Below are 21844 nucleotides of genomic sequence, written 5' to 3'. Positions count from 1 at the left end.
CTTCCTGGTTTCATCCAAGAACCGAGCAGAAATACAGTTTTCATTATATACAACCCAGACAAACCCAGGTGCACTGTGAAACATGCAAGAAAGCCTGTTCCTGGGAGATTCCCACTGCAAAGACATTCAGGACTATTGGATGCTCCTCTGAGCTGAACCACCAAACCTTTTTCAGATTCACTTACAGCTAGTACATACTAGCCAGTTCTGTCAAAGATGGTGGGCCACCCTTGGAGTTAGCATGAGGAAGGTCCTTGTTGAAGGCCAGCTGCTGATCTGGTCTGAGCTCCCCTGGGTAAACGTTATTTGCTAAGGACTGATAATGTACTCAGCCCTGTGCAGGACAAAACCAAAGACAGGCCCTGCCTTCAGCAGTTTACACTCTAAGCATAAAAGAAGGGGTTAACTCCTGCTCCATTTAAGTCAAAGGAGTCAAGATTTCACCCAAGATGCTCAGGAAGACCCAGAGGAAGAGGTAGGTTTAAGGTTTGATCCAAACCCCACTGAAACCAGTAGGAGTCGTTCCATTGATTGCACTGGGCTTTGGATCAGGCCCTTACCTGTGAGCAGTTGTCTTACTGTGGGGTTTGGGGTTTGTTTCTATTAAGCTGATGGCATATTAAAGGTTGTTAGCCTCATGGACTATGTGGGTCTGTAGATACTTCCCCCGAACAACAAGGATTACACAACGTTTGTCCTCCGGTTTCACCCACGTCCTCCCTCCAGCCAAACAATCAACTTTGTATTCAGTTAAAGAGTGTGTCCTGGATTGAAAGGCAAACAGCTAAAGCGCTGAAGGCAATTTAATAATGTGGTCTCTGGTTAAGTCTCCATAAGCATTGTATAAAACTTATTTTGTTGATGTTGCTTGATTACTCTTGTCATAAATATAAAGGGAAGGGTAAACACCTTTAAAATCCCTCCTGGCCAAAGGAAAAACCCTTTCACCTGTAAGAAGCTAGGATAACCTCGCTGGCACCTGACCAAAATGACCAATGAGGAGACAAGATATTTTCAGAGCTGGAGGGGGGAGAAACAAAGGCTCTCTCTGTGTGTGTGATGCTTTTGCCGGGAACAGAACAGGAATGGAGTCTTAGAACTTAGTAAGTAATCTAGCTAGATATGCGTTAGATTCTGTTTTGTTTAAATGGCTGATAAAATAGCTGTGCTGAATGGAATGGATATTCCTGTTTTTGTGTCTTTTTGTAACTTAAGGTTTTGCCTAGAGGGATTCTCTGTTTTGAATCTGATTACCCTGTAAGGTATTTACCATCCTGATTTTACAGAGGTGATTCTTTTACTTTTTTTTTCTTCAATTAAAATTCTTCTTTTAAGAACCTGATTGCTTTTTCATTGTTCTTAAGATCCAAGGGTTTGGGTCTGTGTTCACCTATGCAAATTGGTGAGGATTTTTATCAAGCCTTCCCCAGGAAAGGGGGTGTAGGGTTTGGGGAGGATTTTGGGGGGAAAGACGTTTCCAAGCAGGCTCTTTCCTGGTTATATATCTGTTAGACGCTTGGTGGTGGCAGCAATAAAGTCCAAGGGAAAAAGGAAAATAGTTTGTACCTTGGGGAAGTTTTTAACCTAAGCTGGTAAAAATAAGCTTATGGGGTTTTCATGCAGGTCCCCACATCTCCACCCTAGAGTTCAGAGTGGGGAAGGAACCTTGACAACTCTCTTCAAGCACTTTTGTGATGGGTGTAGTACAAGAACCTGTACAAAGTAGAACAGAATGTTCTGCCCCATCAAAGCTGCTGTTTGTTCATTAACTCAGTTTACCTAGAAATCCAAGGCCAGATCTCAATGTGACGTGAATCAGTCTAGCTCTACAGCTATCCACAGCTAGGCCAATTTACCCAGTTGAGGGTGTGGCCACAAGTTTTAGAAAAGCAAGACTTTTCCCACAGGAAACAAATTATCATAATTCTTCTCTTGCAACAAATGGGCCTTAATTTTTATTTTTCATTTAGGACAATGGGATGCCAATAAAGAACACAATACGTCCCCATCTTTATTCGCTTCTGGCCTGTGCCTGCAGCATCTGCCATGACCCCACGTAGCCTGCAACCTCGCTGCCTCCTTCAAGTCCCTCTTAAAGGTTCACTTGGTGAAGGTACCCTCCAGCACTGACCTGTCTTGCTTTCACCCATCTCTATCACCAGATTACATGCTGCAGTAACAAACAAATGATGCCATTTTATTCTGAAATGATTCACTCCAGTCTTTACCTTTGAAAAAAAGAGACCTACTTGGCTGAGGCCACCCAGAGAGGGAATGACAGAGCTGGGAAAACAGCATCAGGGCCTGATTTTCACAAGTGTTTTGCACCAACAGTTCCAGTGGATTTCAATAGGAGCAGAGATTGCTCATCACCTCTGAAACCCAGACACCAAGAAGCTCTCATCACTGTGGGCCAGATTTTCAGGCACACAATATGTGGAGCATATACTTGTGTACCCCGATTTACACCTGCAAACGTCAGCACACATGCATGCATCAGTGTAGAAAATCTGAGACTATATATCTAATATATACAGGGCTAAATTGTGCTTGTCCCTTCACACAGATGCACAGTGGTGCAGGAGAAGGATACAAGGAGTCTGTCCCACCTTACAGAGTGCATCTCAGAAGTAGGCACAATTGAAGTTCTGTTGCTTTGAGGAGCTCAGGGACTGCTCCCTCCCTGCTCCCATGGAGAGCACCCTGTGGTGCCTCAAAGGGGCCATGGTCCCATCTTCCTCCATCTTACCAGACCATAAAGTATGACTGGCATGAGGGAGAGGGCATAATTGAGCATACCACAAAGAGATGTAGCTTGTAGGTGCATTCCTAATGCTCACAAAGAAGTTTTATGGGGTGTTGTGCTTTTTAGTGCCCACCCTCTGCTGGTGCGACTCCACCTCACCCCCACTACAGTGATACGCCTTCAAATCCTGAGATCCTGTAATGATTTGTAAAGAAGTAACCAGTGAGCATTCAGTAAAATATGTCCTCATCAGGATAATCGCACACACAGCCATGCTGCTTGATTCTAGCTGCTAAAGGCATTTTCCATATGGCCTCCTATCTTACAGTCCACCGAGGGTTGGGTCACCGTATGTGGACACTCTGCCATTTGCTACCCCTTCCATGAGTTGCAGCACCTCAAGTGCAAAGAGGCTGGATTCCAATAAATGCTTTTTGGAAAGAGATGATGCTTCATACATTTAAAAAATCTTCTGCAGCCAAGGATGTATGGCTGCATCTTGAAGGTGCACCAAGTGCCAGTATTGATACATCAGGCTTAAGGTGTTTTTTAATGATTATTCTTTCTCATGCAATTCAACTAACTGCTATCCTGTGGGTAACAGCAAATTCCCAGGCCATGAAAGGCTACAGGATTTGCTCCTGACAACCCAAATACTAGTTGTGGGGTTTATTTTAAACCATTTCTGTACCCAAATGATTGCACAAACTGCTTCATGGAGATTCCTGCTCCATAACAGGACTTTGATTTTACAGTCAAAAGGGGTTAAATTAAAGGAATTGTCTATTTTATATCCTTGGAGCCCACACTTTTTTTAAAAAAAGTCTTCTTGTTTCTTGCACTATACACCAGGGGCCTGATCCTTAGCAGGTGTAAATCAGCATTGCGCTACTGAAGTCAATAGAGTGACACCAATTTTATACCTGCTGAGGATCTGGCCGCAGTTCTTCATTTGATGATGTGGTGTGAAACTTCCAAAACCATTCACACACCAGCGGGACCTTTTCTAATTTTCCATTGCCATGTGATATCTGAAATGGCACTAGAAAGAAGATGAGGCAGACACATCTGTTTTTGAGGAACTGTTGAATCACCTTCTGTCCCCACATTTCATGGCTGTTTCTGGTTGGTAATTTGTTTGTTTGTTTGTTTGTTTATTCCAAGTACTTCCTCATTTAAAATCCTGGCAGGATAGACAGTAAGCTTGCTGATATGGGTGTATTTTTTAAAAAAAGTTAAAGTTATGTTCACTTTCTTAGGATGCCTAAGTCATCATGTTTTATTGGTCTAATTATTTATTTAATTATTATGTTATTTCATGCAGCTGAACCAAAGGTTCCAAGGTGCTTAGAAAGTTAATAGAGGGTAGTAAAGTGGAACGTTTGATGCTTTTCAGAATATTCACTCCCTCTGCTGATAACAAATAAATGGAAAAATATTTTACTCATTTAAAAAAAAACAGGGGAGGAAGGGGAGAAAATAATGAGATAATTATGTTTTAATGGCTGCTAGCCTGCTTCTGGGATATTTAATACCTGCATTATTTCTGTTCCTTGCTCTCTGCCCTCCACATGTGTACCATATGAGCCCCTAATAAATAGGAGCCATGCCAATGAATAATAGAACCACAGGTGTTCTAAAAGGAATTCAGCTGAAGACAACGTGAAGAGAGGGCTCCCCATGTGCTGGGCAGGCCAAATGACACCAGCACAAACTGTCGGTGGAATGAGGAGCTCCCACCCTGCGATGAAGTATGAAGCCAGAGGTGATATGTGCTGAAGGTGTGTTAGGTGAGTTCTCCTATAAAGGCTGTCCCAGAACTAGTGCATACTGGAGGTAACTGGACAGCCAGCAGTGTGTGTATGTACACCCCCCCCCTCTGTTGTTGTTGTGTCCCCCCGCCCCCGGCAGAGCAGCTCAGAAGAGCGGGTCCTAAGCAGTGTACTGAGGAATCACTTATGAGATCCATTTGACAGATAGTGCTATCCTAGATGCATGACTAGTCCATCCCCCAGTGATGTGAGAGAATATTGAATACACAGTAATAGCTATCTCCAAAGAGAGAGAAAGTGAGAGTGTGCTGGAGAGCTTCATCCTTGCAGCTCATTCAACCTGGCAACAGCTTTTCTGTGTCTCTTCATTGCATTGATTAGCTGGGCCCTATTTTCAGAGATGTGGGATGCAATAGAATATCCAGACACTGGGTTTGAATGCTCTGGTTGAAAGGACATTTAAATGCTGAACTGAGTTTCCACGTGCAGGATTTAAATGTCTCAGTAAGGTGACAGCAGGTGTGAAAATGATAAAAATTTGGCTCCCTGTCTCTTTTTGGATCTTGAATTATTTAGGAGGCCCCATGGGGGTATAACCTGGACTAATGGGCTGGAACTGAGAAAGGAGAAATGTGAACTGAATATCAGGAAAAACTTCTTGACAGTGAGTTGTGTCAAGCATGGTATTGTCTCCAAGGGGAAGGAGTGGAAACCCCAGTGCTTAGAATTTTAAAGCTGGACTAGACAAAGAAATATAAATGTACTGTAGGGAACAATCATGCATTGCTCTCAGGGATATGGGTTGGATCTATTCCGCCTTCAACTTCTGCGATTCTGCAAGCAAGATAAGTAGTATTACCTCCATTTTACAGATGGGGAAACTGAGGCACAGAGCAGTGGCGTGACTTGCCCAAGACTACAAAAGCAGTCAATATCAGACTGGAATTCACGGTTACAAATTCCTGACTGCCAGTCCTGTGCTTAGTCCACTAGACTACACTGCTAACTGGGATGCCATGAAATTGCTAACAGGCTTTTATCTGCAGCATTTCATTTAAGACACAAGACTACCTAGAGGATAACTGTTGGGCTAATAGCTCTGTGGGGTACAGTATTTCTTTTCATGGATTACTGATGACATTAGATCGCACAAATGGAGCAACCACAAATTGTTATTTATACATGGGTAAAAAAGCCAGACTCCCATCCAAAACTGCACTCAGACAGATGAACCTAACTACTTCAAGTAGCAACTAAATTGGCTTTGAGTGTAAATCTATTTTAAGGCACTAATTTGGTGTTAAGCTGCCAATAGATCCTGCCAATAGATCGTCATTCCCTGATTTACTGGTCCCTGTACACCACTTCACTGTGGACTGTAATCAGTTTGGCCTTGTTCATGACTTTCTCAAGACATTGGGTTGGTTTTGCACACAAGTCACAGGGTTTTTATAATTCGGGTAGCTTTCTCCACCAGTCATCACAAAGGGGAGTCAACTGGGAACATTTCAAAGGCTTTTTAGGTTGGACTGGAGATTAGGGTGGAGGTTATGCTTTAGCCAGCCAATAAAAATGCTTTCATGATCAAATTACTCCCATTGGATTAATGTTCAAGTACTATGAAAATGGGGAAGCTGCCTGGAGAAATTAGATCGAATGCTGGCCACGTTAGTTAGGGTGAGTTATGCTGTGACAACTGGGCCTACGAATTTACCCAAATTGTAAGCTCAACTGTCAAAATTATGTAAAAGTTTATAACATTACAATAACCTAGAATAGCAATAACCAGACCTCAGTGGTTCAGGGGCCAAATTAGTGATCAACATTATTCAAAAGAGCCACAGTCGTGTGAAGTCATTGTTTCATTTACTATAGTATGATATAGTCATATTTAATCAGTATGACAGGAAATATTTAGTGTATATGTGTATATATGCTCACAGCAAAATGACTGACCAAGTATTATTTTATCAACTACAATTGGTTAACATAGTAAAAGCATCCAGATTGGTTAATAACTTAGATCACACAGAGTGTTTTAATATCATGTTTTGGAAAGAGCTGCAGGAGACATATTAAAGAGACACTTGTGGCTCATGAGTCTCAATCTGAGAAAAACAAATGGTGATGGGAAAAGGTATGAAAAGAAGACAGAATAATTGAATTAGTCTAAACAAAAAGGCCAAGCTGACTTGATTCAAGGACTATATTGACATTATGCTCGTTAAAAACAGGAGCTGTGGAGCCAGAAGTTAATCAACCAAAATTGGTGTCTTGGATATTAGGCCTAATTGGTGAACAAAATAATGAAGGGATGGGCTATTCCACCCATCGCTCCCTTTTTGGTTCCAAAAAAGAAAGAGGTTTTGTAGGGAAAGGACAAAAAGAAGAAGAGCTGGAGGCAACTGGAGCAGGCTTCACCAACCATGGCTGCCACCCGCACCATTTCCTAGCACCACGGGTTGTCTTCATCCTGATCCTGAGAGGTGTTCTGACCAGAATGGGCCAGAGATAGCGAGACCCAAATGACATCACCATCCCTACCAGCTACCGCTGAATCCCAAACACCATGTGGGATGACAGTTATTGCTATCTCTGATACCATCTAAGAGACTGTCACACAAGGGGGCTTTTCCTTCTAAGATTGGGCTTTAATGACAACAGCAGTAACATCTCCAGCCCACCTCAACTAACTTCTTCTCTTTTCCCCAGAAGGATAGTTATTACCATCGTGGATACTGTCTAAGAGACTATTAAACACAGCGGGGTTTCCCTTCTAAGGACTCTCTCCCACTGAAGGAAAGGGAACAAGGAACGTTGTTAGAATGAAAACTTTATTTAATATTTTACATTTCAAATGCTTTGACTATTTTTCCTTCTTTTCTGTATCTTTAATAAAAGGTTAAAAGGAGTTTTAATGGTGTATCTGCCATGGTGCTAAGCAGGCTGAGGTCTCTGTATACATGGGGTTCTCAAACTTGGTTAGTGGCTTGTTCAGGGTAAAGCCCTGGCAGGCCGCAAGACACTTTGTTTACCTGAGCATCTATAGCTCCGGCTGCTCACAGCTCCTAGTGGCCGCAGTTTGCTGATTTTGCACTGAGAAAGAACCATACAAATATAGAACAGGAAAGGACTTCAAGAGGTCCTCTCCTCCTTCCCCCACTCTCAGGCAGGATTAAATGTAGCCAATCCAGATGACAATTTGGATTTGAACACAGATTAAATTTCACATGAGGGTAGGTCACCAGCAAATCTGGGTAAAGGGAGGTTTCATCTCCTTTTCTTTGTGTTTTTTTTCACTAAATATTCATCAGATTGTTTTGAATGCTGCTAAGATTGCCACAGGAGACTGGAATCTCGCTGTCTGGCAAGACACACACAGACACCTAAGGAATAGGGGCCCCAGTTCAGTCAGCAATGGAGAAAGGTGCCTTTGTCCGTTATTGGGAAATGCAAATAAACCTGCATAGTCTGTGTCTGCCTGGGAGCTCTCAGCACCCTGGGGCTGATGCAGATGTTTAATCCCTGGATTAAAGCTTTAGCAGACATAAATCGAGAAAAGAACATTAAAGGCAAGCAGGTGCAGGGGAGATCTTGGGAAGGATCTTTGACTCCCAAAGGATGGCTAGGATTTGGCAAAAGGAGATGTGGAAGGAGGAGTGTGCCATTGGGATATATTTGGGGAAAGGATGGTTGCTTGCCTAATATCCCATAACACAGGGAGGTCTGCCCAGTGCCCACTGAAAGCAGGGCTCTCAGGGCCAGGATAGGGAAAGGTACCTTTCTTTCCACCTGAAAACTGCTCCATTGCAATGGGTGTTTATCTACTCCTTGCTTCAGGTCAAACCCTTTTCCGATGCCAAGGAAGCAATCATTGACCCACGCTTCAGGATAGCAGCTCCTGGGCCCCTGTGGAAGACCAGAGCACACGGAGCTGACAAATCCTCTAGCCTTCCTCCAGCCCACCTTGCCCCTATGTGGGCACTCCAGGTTCCATCCTCCTCCCTTTCATGCAGCAGATCCACACCAGCTCCACTGTGTCTGGGAGAACCTCTGCATCCAGGGAGAGGAAGGGGCAGGATTTGTCCCTTGGAAACACCTTCAACAGTGCCAAGGGAACAAAGAGCTCCCCTAACTAGAAAGATAAGGGATGCAGCAGGAACCCCTGGGTGACATTAATAAAACCAGCTCCTTCCAGTTGTTTCCCTGCCCCAAGTTCAGAGGATCTGTGTGACCCAGAGGCACAACAAGGGCACGATTTTATTTTGCTGTAAGTTAGGCTGCAACCGGTCCCCTTCCCCCTCACCTCATCCCCACCAGGCTGGAATAGGGGAGCTGCCTTTCTACCCCACACCAGGTCAGGTGCTGAGCACAGCTCTGCTGAATATAGATATTTGGGTCTCTACTGTAAAGCTCAATAAAAGAAGCAAAAAAAATGTTAACACATATTTCAGTAAAAGCATTTCCCACTGAAATTCCCTACTGAGCTGCTGTATCTGCACAGAATACTGCTTTAGGTTCTAATGACTGTTAATGAACAAAGCAGGAGAGAGACCAATACAGCAGCTGAGACATGCAAACTTGGCCACTGCACTTGTTATGTATAACACCTTGTTCTGCAGGACAAACACATGGCATCTTCATCACAGGGAACAACAAGCCAGTTATTAGCTCCTTTGACAACAGCCATAGCCAAACTGTTGTGCTGCTGGCAAACTCTCAGATCCTCAGGAGCCCTTTAGTCCTGATTAGTGGTTAGGCCGCACAAGTGTGAATATGATCTTAAATTAAGCACAACCCCCTGCTAGTCATCCTATTGAGTCTGAAGAGCCTCTTAAAACCTGTCACATTCATTCACCTTTAGTCTTCTTCCCTGCTCTTTGTTTGATAATGAGAAATAAGAACTGAACATCCTATTTAGAAATGTCCCAGCCTCATGAATGAGGTTGTACAGTATAATGTATCCAATTATGAGACACAGTGAGGGCATGTGTGAACAGCAGGATGATGACCTGAGCATATTTGTTCAGGTTTTGCACTACAAAAAAGCTATCCAGTCAAATTGTTCTATTCCAGCCAAACTCCAGCTACAGCTGATCATCTCAGACAATGATGTCAAACTTCTGTGAAACAAGGCTTTCGTTGTGAAAGAAAAAGAAATATTTACAGGTGATTGGGGCTGTTTTTATGCAGTAATGGAAAGAAAAGGCTAGACCCCAATATAGACACTAGCCTTCTGCTTCCCAGCTCTGTGCTGTATCTGCTGGACTGAGCCACCTCCCTACAGAATAGCAAATCTATTAAGTACAATGATGATGGCTAACTTAAGAGTCAAAGAGATGTTGTGGCTAGTGCACACATTCTGGTCACGCATTGGAACAAATTTTTGTCCAGCGTCAAGCTGGGTTCTGATTTCATGCACCCAAACCCTACATCTTTTTGTTCTGTGTTTATCCGGCACCTAGCACAATGAGGTTCTGGTCCATGACTGGGGCTCCTAGACACTACTGTACTACTACTAATAAAAATAATAATTAGTTTGTGAATCAAGTAAAACTCTTAGCTGGTTGGCCAGTTTGAAGTCACACATGGCTTCCTGTGTGCACAGAAGAGGTTCATGCTCACTTCTGTAGGTGAAATCAACTGTGTTTACAGAAGAAAGTGTGAAAAATTAAGAGGCCAGGCCAGGTCATCTGAATTATAGTAAGATCTTCTGCATTTCACAGGGAAAATTTAAGCCTCTGCTAAAATCCTCCAATGCAGCTTCTACACTTTAGCTGTTGATTTTCAAAACCATATTGTCACAGGCAGACTGATCTTTTAAGGGGAGTCAGGTTCAGCCTTACCTGTGAAGATCAACTATTCTCCCAGCTGATCCTGATCAGGTAGCCTTGGGTAATGTTGGACCCTGCTGAGAAGGTGAGAGTATTTGCACAAAAGATTGACAAAGCTAATCCTCCTGGGGTTTGGGAGAGAGTTGTAGGAGATGCCTGAAGTAAGACAGAGAGAAGGCTAACCTACAAGCAGATGCTTTGGGCTGCAAACTGGAGTTGATCCCGATTAGGGGAAGAGTCTCCAGGGAAGAAGTCCTTATGGCCAGCAGCTCAGGAAGTGCCAGGCCTCCAGGGAGACAGCCTAGGGAGGCAACGTCCTGAAGGAGGAGGGGGAACTGTAGAGCCTGATGATGGTGGAGAGTTTGCCAAGGATGGGGCAAAGAAAGCATGGAAGAATTTATTTGTTCCTTTTAGTTTGGACAGTGTTATCCCAGAATGGGGGGATTATAAGTGACCTGCTTGGAGGGCTGAGTCAGGGGAAAAGTCCAACTACTGCAGGGCTGGAGTGGCTATCAGAGGGGTGTGCCAAAGGAGAACATGTTACACCATGCCCAGCAACAAGGTGGTGTGCTGGCTGGTGAGTCTCTCTTTTACACGTGCATGTATACTACAGTTATGCGTGGAAAAAGACATGTGCATGTATAGTCATGTTAATTTGCTCAGTCATGCACATAATTGCCTCTCTGCACATAAAAAAATACCCCAATTTGTGAGGACAATTGCATGTACAAATTAGGTATGCAACCACAAAGGGTTTCTGATGTGCACTTAGAAGAGTGCACTTTTGACACTGAGGCTTAAAATTTCATTCTGTGTTAATAAACTGGTAGTAAAAATATGAAAGAAGAAAATCAATTAAAATTTGCATCCTGGAGGTCTTCTGTTGTGAAGAACATAGAGCTAGTGTCAAAGAAGCAACGCCAAATACCATAAGTTCTACTTAAAGAAAAATACTGCCTTATTAGTATGTGCTTTACCCTTACATGGACTAATAGCTAATATCATCCTGCTTCTCTTGTATTGTCGTGTTTAATGAGTGTTACTGTTTGTTCTGCAGTTATTATTTTGGGAATATAATAGTTCCTACTGATAATCCAGTGCATCTTTGTTTGAATATACTCATTTGCATGACTGTTGGTTTTTAAAGCATTTGTAATTCGCAAGTGTTAGATTTATTCTGTTCCCCCTCCCTGTTCTTCTGAAGCTTTCCTAACTACTTGTAATGCAGTGGGAAATGTATCTGTCACAGGTGTTTCCTCAACAGCAGAATACATCCAGGAGAGGGTTATTATAAGTCTGTGAGGCCTCCAACCAGGTTTCAGAGTTGTTCTGGGCAGAGTGGAAACTCCCTGACCCTCCTTAGGTAATTGTTCACTTAGCATAATTACCTATATACACTGAGTACATCCTAAGAAACAGAATGCAAAAAGTCACTATGTGCTGTGTTTTCGGATTAAAAGACAAATGAGATCTGCACAGGAAATTAACGCAACCAATGTTAACTCCATGAAACTGCCTACTTGTTCTTAGCATGTGCTAAATAACCAAGAGAATCAATCCACTCCTCACTCCTTCCACATGTATATCATGCTAAGTGCCCCTTACCTTTCTCACAGGTTTTTCTGCATTGATTTATAGTGAGAATGACAGTCCCCTCGCTGTGTCCTCTGTAAGACTGATGGAAACTAGAAATCCAGCAAGCTTCCTCTTGTTAATTTCCAGGTCAGATGGGTGTGATCTGCAGATTTACAGCTTGAGAGACTTTTTTCCTCCTGTAAATTGTGAGTGATAGTGAGATTTGAATAGATGGGGCTATTTAATCCACGTCCACAGCATGAGTTCCAGCCAAGGAGCACCCAGGATAGATCAAGAAATTGAGTGCAAAGGTGGCTTTAAATCACATTTATGCACCCACAATCCTGGGTTGTTCTGTGCTGTACCAGGCTTCCCGCATAACTAAAAAGCAGCCTGAAAACTGCTGTAGGATTTTTTTTTCTGGCTGCCAATTGCCCCAAGGGTCCCACATAAACCTCAGCCACACCCCTTTCCTGGCCACAACCCTCCTGTGTAGTTGCTGCTCTTTTGGCCAGTTACATCCTAGTGCGTTCAAGGACCTGGCTTGCTGTGTCTGTTTTTTGTTTTGTTTAAGGAGAGTAAACAAAAAAACCTTCATAGCTTTCCCCCCACCCCTTTTGCTGGAGCGTGTAAATGTGTTAGTAAATGAAGCTTGTTGGATGACAGAGACAAATAATCTGAGTTATGCCAATGAAACCCCCAGGGAGGTGATTGGGGCTGCACCAGCATAACAGGAGAGAATCTGGCTCATTGTATTTAACCAGGGTTTCTGGGTCTCTTTTAAAAATGAAATTTCATTTTTGACATAGACAAGGTATTGACTTTGAGATCTGAGCTACCTGCGAATGCAGCAATTGTTTTTGCACCAAGTTTTCTTCACTCAGAGATTCAACTCCACCTGAATTTTATCCTTTTATTGAGTGTGTGCAGTTGGCTCATTTATCTGAATTTCCACTGAAGAAGCCAGTCTTGTTGCAATGGAATTGTGGCAATGAACACACAAAATCCTCTCCAATGAGGAAGGGAAATGTTTCCCAAGCCTCTTCCATCTGCCCCATGCAGCCTTCATATGCTGCCCTCAAATCCCTTCCCTCCTGTGCCATGACTGCAAAAAACTGAAACAAATTGGGTTTGTATTTCTTTATGACGGAGAAAGAGAGGCTTTTAAAATACTATTTGTTTTCTTGCCTTTAAAAAAATTAGCAGGTCTGGTGTTCCTTCGTTTTGCTGGAGAACCACTGGGAGATCTCAGTGGTTTATTGCTCTAGTACCTTAATTGAAGGGGTGAGGATTCTGGATCTTAAACAAAGGCTTCCTTTAGCCAAAAATGTTAATTATCAATTAATGATAAGTAGTATTAAAAATGTTATTAAAAAAAACCGCTTTAAGCAGCCTCTTCAAAAGACACTTAATAGTACAGCTATTACTCTCTTGGATCTTGTGATGTCACCAGTTCACTAGTGCTTGAGTCATTATAGTCTGTCAGCCTAGACAGGTGCTTTTTAATGTAAAAAGCAAGCAGAAAAAAAAATGGAAAAACCTCTGGGATTAACTTTTTCTATCACAAAGAAGCAGAGAAGGGCATAAGGCTAAGTTTTCCCACCTCTTCACATCACCTTTAATGAATTTCCAAATTGCAGGAGCTCTCTTACAGCACAATGGCACCCAGCTGGGCTCTCCTTCTGACTTGAATGCACAGAAAGGAGCATGAGAACTGAAATGAAAACACTGCTTTTTAAGGTGTTTTCAGAATTGTCAGAATGAAAAAGCTACTTCACAGTATTTAATTTCACAGCTAATGACAACCCAATCTCACTGTACTTTGTATGATGAATGTCCTTAGGAGTTCACCCCTCACTTCCTTTTGCATCTAAGCATTTTAATTGATGCTAAGGCTAAACTTATTAGACCCCCAAGTTATAAGATCCACAGTCTGACTGTGCTAATGCTGGAAACGTAAGGTAATGGTTTATTTTCCCCCCTACTATGTTTTATTAATCAACTTTAAATTCCTCTTTGGAATTTCATTAGAAAGTGACTCTTCTATTTTCTCAAAAGCATAACAGATAGAAAATGCAAGGAACCTCCCAAAGTCATATATTTAGATGTATGTATTTGCATATGTGACTTGCCTGTGTATGCACTGAAGTAAATGCACACACAATGGGAAAGTTAGATGTCTAATTGGCTGCTTGTTAAGTTACAGCCCTTGTGTATGCAAATATACATTCAGTTTTGTTTGTGCAATTAAGCATGCACAGTTCTGAACATTTGGGCCTGTCTGTGGCCTTCAACTAGCACAGCTCAATCTAGTTACTTCCTGCCAAAAGCAGCCTTTGAGGACCTAGCAACTTTATGGACCTTACAGCAGCTAGCAGAGAGGCCAAACTGCTTGAAGAACTTCTGGTGGTGAATCCCATGGAAATAATAAGATCTGGGCTGTGTATTGCTATAGGAAAGCAAATTGGACTGGTATTGTGCTATAAGGGGACTAACGGTGAAGTTCCATGAGAAGAACTGGGGTGCTGTTAATGTATTTCCAAGGCACTGCCTTAGGAGACTGCAGAATGGTGCAGCCATGGGTCATGCTGTGGGAACATGGGCCAAATTCACCCTCAGTGAAATCTGATGTAGGTGAAAGAGAATCCAGTAGGGGAGGAGGTTGCAGATGTGCCAGATGCCTGCACTCTCCCTTCTTCTATGATGGGGATGAAGGTATGCATCGGTGTAGAAAGGGGAGTGGGTAGGATATTCAGGGAGTGCACTGATTCAAGGGGTCAACAGGCAGCACTCCTATGCAGCTCTCAGGGGAATGTAAAGCTCCTTCCCACAGTAGGAAACATCACCTGGCCTCCCTTAGAGTAAGAGCAAGAACCTTCACTGGAATAGGGAGGTGCATTTATACTTCCCTGAGCCAGCTCCAGTGAATCTGGCTCACAGAATGCAGCCCTTCTGTAGCTTCGTTAATATAATTGGAAACATCTTTTTATTTAGTGCTAGGCAAATCATTTCATAGAATCACAGGATTGGAAGGGATCTAGAGAGGTCTTCTAGTCCAGTCCCATGCACTCGAGCCAGGCTGCAGGACTATTTAGACCATCCCTGACAGGTATTTGTCTAACCTGCTCTTAAAAATCTCCAAGGATAGAGATCCCACAACCTCTCTAGGCAATTTATTCCAGTGTTTAACTATTCTGACAGGAATTTTTCCCTAATGTCCACCTAAACCACCCTTGCTGCAATTTAAGCCCATTGCTTCTTGTCCTATCCTCAGATGTTAAAGAGAACAATTTTTCTCCCTCCTCCTTGTAACAACCTTTTATGTACTTGAAAACTGTGATCATGTCCCCCCTCAGTCTTCTTTTCTCCAGACTAAACAAACCCAATTTTTTCCAATCTTTCCACATAGGTAATGTTTTCTAGACCTTTAATCATTTTTGTTGCTCTTCTCTGGACTTTCTCTAATTTCTCCACATCTTTCCTGAAATGTGGTGCCCAGAACTGGACACAATACTCCAGCTGAGGCCTAATCAGTGCAGAGTAGAGCAGAAAAATTATTTCTTGTGTCTTGCTTACAACACTCCTGCTAATACATCCCAGAATGATGTTTGATTTTTTTGCAATAGTTTCACACTGTTGACTCATATTTAGCTTGTGATCCACTAGGACCCCCCCCCCCCCAGATTCCTTTCAGCAGTACTCCTTCCTAGGCAGCCATTTCCTGTTTTGTATGCGTGCAACTGATTGTTCCTTCCTAAGTGGCATACTCTGCATTTGTCCTTATTGAATTTGATCCTGTTTACTTCAGACCATTTCTCCAGTTTGTCCAGATCATTTTAAATTTTTAATCCTATCCTCCAAAGCACTTGCAACCCCCTCCCAGTTTGGTATCATCTGCAAAGTCTATGCCATTATCCAAATCATTAATGAAGATATTGAACAGAACAGAACTATAGTTGAGTAACCCTAAATATTCTTTACCTCCTTTGGGGAGTGGGGAGTAGAGTCCCTTACCCCTTCCTACCTGACCACAGAACTGCTCCTTTTAGAATAAAACTGCTTAGCCACCTACTCTTTGGACTTGCAAAGCAGCTGTTGAATTCGATTTACGCTCCATTGCTCAGCCCAGTTCTGGGAAGAGAAGGTCTGTGAAAGCTCCTTTCCCTCAAGTTAATCAGATTTCAGAGATAGAGTTTTCCAAGCAGCCCTTGCTGCAGGTGCATTTGTAGGAAGCCCAGAGGTTCCGCGCTCCAGACCCTTTTCTTGCGCTCACAGAGGGAACAAAATGCTGGCACATGGGATAAAAGAGAGAGGGCAGCACCCCGTGCCCAGATCCAGCGTCAGGGTGTCCGGTAGGAAACAGACCGTGAGTTGGAATTCACAGCTGATCTGCTGCACCCCTTGGTCTGTTTCGAAAGACCCTATGTTTCGTTGTATACTGTAGGGTCTGATCTCTTCCTCACTAGTCTTAGCCTTTCACAGCTGCTTTCCCCCGCCCTTCCAATCTGCCACAAGTCCAGAGTCTTTCCTGCAGGGGTAAGGGGACCTGCTGCAGGTGAGACCCTACTGAGCTCCAGTTTATCTTTCAGTAGTGAATAGGAAGGATTGATTTGCGAGGTTCCTAGTAAACGGGGGAAGCCAAGCCACAGCACCGGGCTGTACAGCTAGGAAGTCCGCCGACATGCTTAACAAACCACAGAACTGCACCCAGATGGGGAAAAATAGCCCCCTGGCTGGAAGGTTATTGGACATTTAGAGCAGGGAACCGGGGTGGTGGAGAGAAGGGATTTCACACACACCCCCACCAACAAATCAATTGTTACATAGCTTAACATCTCCTAAAGTGGGGTTACCCCTCTTCCCCACCCCCTAGGGATAAGTCAAGTCTTGTCTCCATCTGGTGCAGTCAGAGCTCTAAGACCCCTGCAGCTCCTGCCCTCGGGGGGACGCACCCACCCATGTCCCTGCTCGGGCACCCGCTCGCGCTCACTCCCACAACAAAAGATGCTCTGGGGAACATGAGGCCACAGGGGAAGCCCCAGGTTGGCGGGAAGGGGGGGTTGGGTGCTCGCTTTCTTTCTCTCACACACGCAGCCCCAGTTTGGGGTGGGGAGGTGTCCCTGACACACCCAAACACACCCAGCCGCAGCTGGGGGAAAGGGGTCTTACGCACAGTCCCAGACGGGGGAATCTATGACACACGCACAGAACCTCTACGGGGGGGGGTCTCTGACACACCACACCCAGCCCCAGTTGGGGGTCTCTCTCTCTCTCTCACACATAGCCCCATCCGGGGGAAAGGGGTCTCTCGCACAGCCCCAGTCGGGGGAGGGGGGGTCTATGACACACACACACAGTCTCTCCTTGGCGGGGGGTCCTCTGACACACACACACACCGCCCAGCCCCAGTTGGGGGGTCTCTCCCTCACACACACACAGCCCCATCCGGGGGAAAGGGGTCTCTCGCACAGCCCCAGTCGGGGGAGGGGGGGGTCTATGACACACACACACAGTCTCTCCTTGGCGGGGGGTCCTCTGACACACTCACACCGCCCAGCCCCAGTTGGGGGGGTCTCTCTCTCACACACAGCCCCATCCGGGGGAAAGGGGTCTCTCGCACAGCCCCAGTCGGGGGAGGGGGGGGTCTATGACACACACACACAGTCTCTCCTTGGCGGGGGGTCCTCTGACACACTCACACCGCCCAGCCCCAGTTGGGGGTCTCTCTCTCTCTCTCACACACAGCCCCATCCGGGGGAAAGGGGTCTCTCGCACAGCCCCAGTCGGGGGAGGGGGGGGGTCTATGACACACACACACAGTCTCTCCTTGGCGGGGGGTCCTCTGACACACACACACACCGCCCAGCCCCAGTTGGGGGGTCTCTCCCTCACACACACACAGCCCCATCCGGGGGAAAGGGGTCTCTCGCACAGCCCCAGTCGGGGGAGGGGGGGGGTCTATGACACACACACACAGTCTCTACTTGGCGGGGGGTCCTCTGACACACTCACACCGCCCAGCCCCAGTTGGGGGGGTCTCTCTCTCACACACAGCCCCATCCGGGGGAAAGGGGTCTCTCGCACAGCCCCAGTCGGGGGAGGGGGGGGGTCTATGACACACACACACAGTCTCTCCTTGGCGGGGGGTCCTCTGACACACACACACACCGCCCAGCCCCAGTTGGGGGGTCTCTCCCTCACACACACACAGCCCCATCCGGGGGAAAGGGGTCTCTCGCACAGCCCCAGTCGGGGGAGGGGGGGTCTATGACACACACACACAGTCTCTCGTTGGCGGGGGGTCCTCTGACACACTCACACCGCCCAGCCCCAGTTGGGGGGGTCTCTCTCTCACACACAGCCCCATCCGGGGGAAAGGGGTCTCTCGCACAGCCCCAGTCGGGGGAGGGGGGGGGTCTATGACACACACACACAGTCTCTCCTTGGCGGGGGGTCCTCTGACACACTCACACCGCCCAGCCCCAGTTGGGGGGGTCTCTCTCTCACACACAGCCCCATCCGGGGGAAAGGGGTCTCTCGCACAGCCCCAGTCGGGGGAGGGGGGGGTCTATGACACACACACACAGTCTCTCCTTGGCGGGGGGTCCTCTGACACACACTCACACCGCCCAGCCCCAGTTGGGGGGTCTCTCCCTCACACACACACACAGCCCCAGCTGGGGGAGGGGAATCTCATGCGCACAGCCCCGACTTGGGGGAGTCTCAGACGCGCCCCCCCACCCCCGCAGCCCGGCTGGGGGGAAGGTGTATCCCACAGCCGCCGCGCCAGCCTGGGGCCCCCCTTTACCTTTCCCGCGTGGGCTACTCCGCGCCTCGCCCTGCCCCTCCGCCGGGCAGCCCCGTCCTCCCCAGCGCCAAACTTTTGCCCGCTCCGGCGGCGCCCATGGCAGCGGCTGAATTGGGGCGCGGGGTCCGCGCGGGCTCACGGGGCCCCGCTGAGCCCCTTCCCCGCGGCCAGGGCCATCAGCACCCGCAGCCCGTGGACAGCGCCCGCAGCCGCCGCCGGTGTGCGAGCTCCGCCGCCCGCCCGGGGAGCCGCAGGCAGGGGCTGGGGAAGGGGGCGCAGCGCGGAGCGGCCCCGGAGCTGGGCAGCGTGGGGCTGAGGGGCTGGACTCTGTCCCTCTGCAGGCAGCGGGGCTTTGTGGGTGGCCCCTCCTCTCGCCGGGAAAGGCAGCTCTCTGCCTGAGCACCCCAGGCACGGAGCCAGGAAGAAGGGGTGGTGCCTCGGGTAGCACCTTCCCGCCCAGGCTCCCGCAGCACTTTACCACCCCCCGCCCCCACCGCAAACGTGCTATTGGAGAGGGGGAAACTGAGGCACGGAGCGCTGACGTGAGCCTTGGCAGAGCTGGCAATAGACCCCTGGAGTCTTGACGCCCAGCCCCCCCCCCTCCCCCGCTCTAACCATGCCAGCCCCCTGCCCTCCAGGTTATTTGGGATTCTGCATTAGTCAAGGATGCAAATTGGGAACTGGATCCCCCCTCCCTCGGGCGCTCCAACCCACCGTTCTGCCTCCCACGGGACTTTCAAAGAATCCTAATGGGGAAACTCTTCAACAGGGTGAATGAAGTGTCCCTCGCTGCTGCGGGCTGAGATTAGGGCCAGTTTCTGGTTTTCGTTCAAAGCAGTTGGCCCATCCCTGCTTGGCACATCCCTAGGCACGACTATCACTTACCCGCAGCTACTGGGCCTCCTCTCCACATGAAGATCTTTTCTTTGCTTGCCAATCAGATATGGGAGCCATTTCAAAAATCCTGCTGTTCATTTTCAAAGCTCCAGACAATGTCAGTGTTGCCAGCTAAGTGAGATTTGGGTTCTTAAACGCACTTCCAAAGGTACTCAAAATCCAGTTAACTACACAGCATGCTAGACATAGCTCAGAAACAGTCCTCTTATGAGAAGATATTTTTATGCCCTAAACAACATGATAAATAGAAACACAGGCTATTATAATCTCATAGATTTTATTAGTTGTACTCCAGAAACACAATGCAGTATCATAGAATCATAGAATATCAGGGTTGGAAGGGACCTCAGGAGGTCATCTAGTCCAACCCCCTGCTCAAAGCAGGACCAATCCCCAACTAAATCATCCCAGCCAGGGCTTTGTCAAGCCTGACCTTAAAAATATCTAAGGAAGGAGATTCCACCACCTCCCTAGGTAAAACATCTGCAGCTGGCCAGGGTCACCAGACTTTGGCTTGTGGGGTTAAAGCTATAAAATAGCAGTGTATACCTTCAGCCAGGCTGCAGCCCAGGCTCTGAGACCCCACCATGTGGGAGGGCCCTGGAGTCCAAATGTCTATGATGCAATTTTATAGCCCTGTAGCCCAGCCTAAGTCAGCTGACCCAGGCCAACCGCAGGTATTTTATTGCAGCGCGATGATACCCTTACAGGCCATGGCCAAGTTTGGGACCCCATTGTGCTAGGCATTTCTTCATACCCATTGTATACCCAAAGAGCCTATGATTTAATGTGACAAAAGGTGTGAGAAAGGAAATATTATCCCTATTTTACAGATGGGGAACTGAGGCACAGAGTGATAAAGTGACTTGCCCAAGGTCACTCAGGAAATCTGTGGCAGAGCTGGAAACTGAATACAGATCATCTGAGTCCCAGTCCAATGCCTGACCCACAAGACTATCTTAAAATGCGGAGTCTGAATTACAGAAATTATCTGTTAACAACCTGCTAAGGTATCTTTGTGTGTGTGTCTCTGTGTGTGTGCCCGTGGGTAATTGCATGTATATTTTTTCCTGAAGATTTAGGCCAATAGTTATAGGCAACTTTATCTGAGTATTTTCTAGCTTTTTGTGTTTAAATTATAGACTATTACATTCTTTTTACATTCTGTTTCCCACCACATAAAAGCAAATAACTGAACTTTTAATTAGGACCTTTTTTTTAAGGAATTCAGCTAACTGGAAAAAAAAACAGGAGTACTTGTGGCACCTTAGAGACTAACAAATTTATTTGAGCATAAGCTTTCATGGGCTACAGCCCACTTCATCAGATGCATAGAATGGAACATATAGTAAGACGATAGATAGATATATACAGAGAAGTGGAAGTTTCTATAAAAACTGTAAGAGGCTAATTAATTAAGATGAGCTATTATCAGCAGGAGAAAAAACACTTTTGCAGTGATAATCAAGATGGTCCATTTAGACAGTTGACAAGAAGGTGTGAGGATACTTAACATGGGGAAATAGATTCAATATGTGTAATGACCCAGCCATTCCCAGTCTCTATTCAAACCCAAGTTAATGGTATCTAGTTTGCATATTAATTCAAGCTCAGCAGTTTCTCTTTGGAGTCTGTTTTTGAAGCTTTTCTGTTGCAAAATTGCCACCCTTAAGTCTTTTACTGAGTGGCCAGAGAGGTTGAAGTTTTCTCCTACCGGTTTTTGAATGTTATGATTCCTGATGTCAGATTTGTGTCCATTTATTCTTTTGCATAGAGACTGTCTGGTTTGGCCAATGTACATGGCAGAGGGGCATTGCTGGCACATGATGGCATATATCACATCGGTAGATGTGCAGGTGAATGAGCCCCTGACGGCGTGGGTAATGTGATTAGTTCTTCTGATGTGTCACTTGAATAAATATGAGGACAGAGTTGGCATCAGGCTTTGTTGCAAGGATAGGTTCCTGGGTTAGTGTTTTTGTTGTGTGGTATGTGGTTGCTGGAGAGTATTTGCTTCAGGTTGGGGGGCTGTCTGTAAGTGAGGACTGGTCTGTTTCCCAAGATCTGTGAGAGTGAGGAACCATTTTTCAGAATAGGTTGTAGATCTTTGATGATGTGCTGGAGAGGTTTTAGTTGGGGGCTGAAGGTGACAGCTAGTGGCGTTCTGTTATTTTCTTTGTTGGGCCTGTCCTGTAGTAGGTGACTTCTGGGT

The 21844-nt window shown here is 46.0% G+C and overlaps 1 protein-coding gene across 4 annotated transcripts in view; it reads right to left on the bottom strand.

The window, feature by feature from the left end:
* The window catches only part of LOC140897118 (opsin-5-like), a 67646-nt gene that overhangs the window by 24282 nt on the left and 21520 nt on the right, over positions 1–21844 (bottom strand). Inside the window, exons 1-3 of one of the 4 annotated variants that reach the window (XM_073309450.1) lie at positions 18736–18923; positions 11958–12124; positions 8299–8427 (exon numbers count right to left, since the gene is read on the bottom strand). The exons of 1 other annotated variant lie outside the window; for it this stretch is intronic. The gene's annotated coding sequence lies outside the window, so the exon portion shown is untranslated. Of the gene's footprint in view, positions 1–8298; positions 8428–11957; positions 12125–18735; positions 18924–21844 lie in introns of those variants that run through there. 2 more of the 4 variants (XM_073309451.1, XM_073309452.1) reach the window with 2 other exon arrangements.

The sequence above is a fragment of the Lepidochelys kempii genome, chromosome 13, assembly GCF_965140265.1.
Source record: "Lepidochelys kempii isolate rLepKem1 chromosome 13, rLepKem1.hap2, whole genome shotgun sequence".
NCBI lineage: Eukaryota > Metazoa > Chordata > Testudines > Cheloniidae > Lepidochelys > Lepidochelys kempii.
Note: the sequence above shows the minus strand (reverse complement) of the source record. Positions and strands in the feature narration are given on the sequence as shown.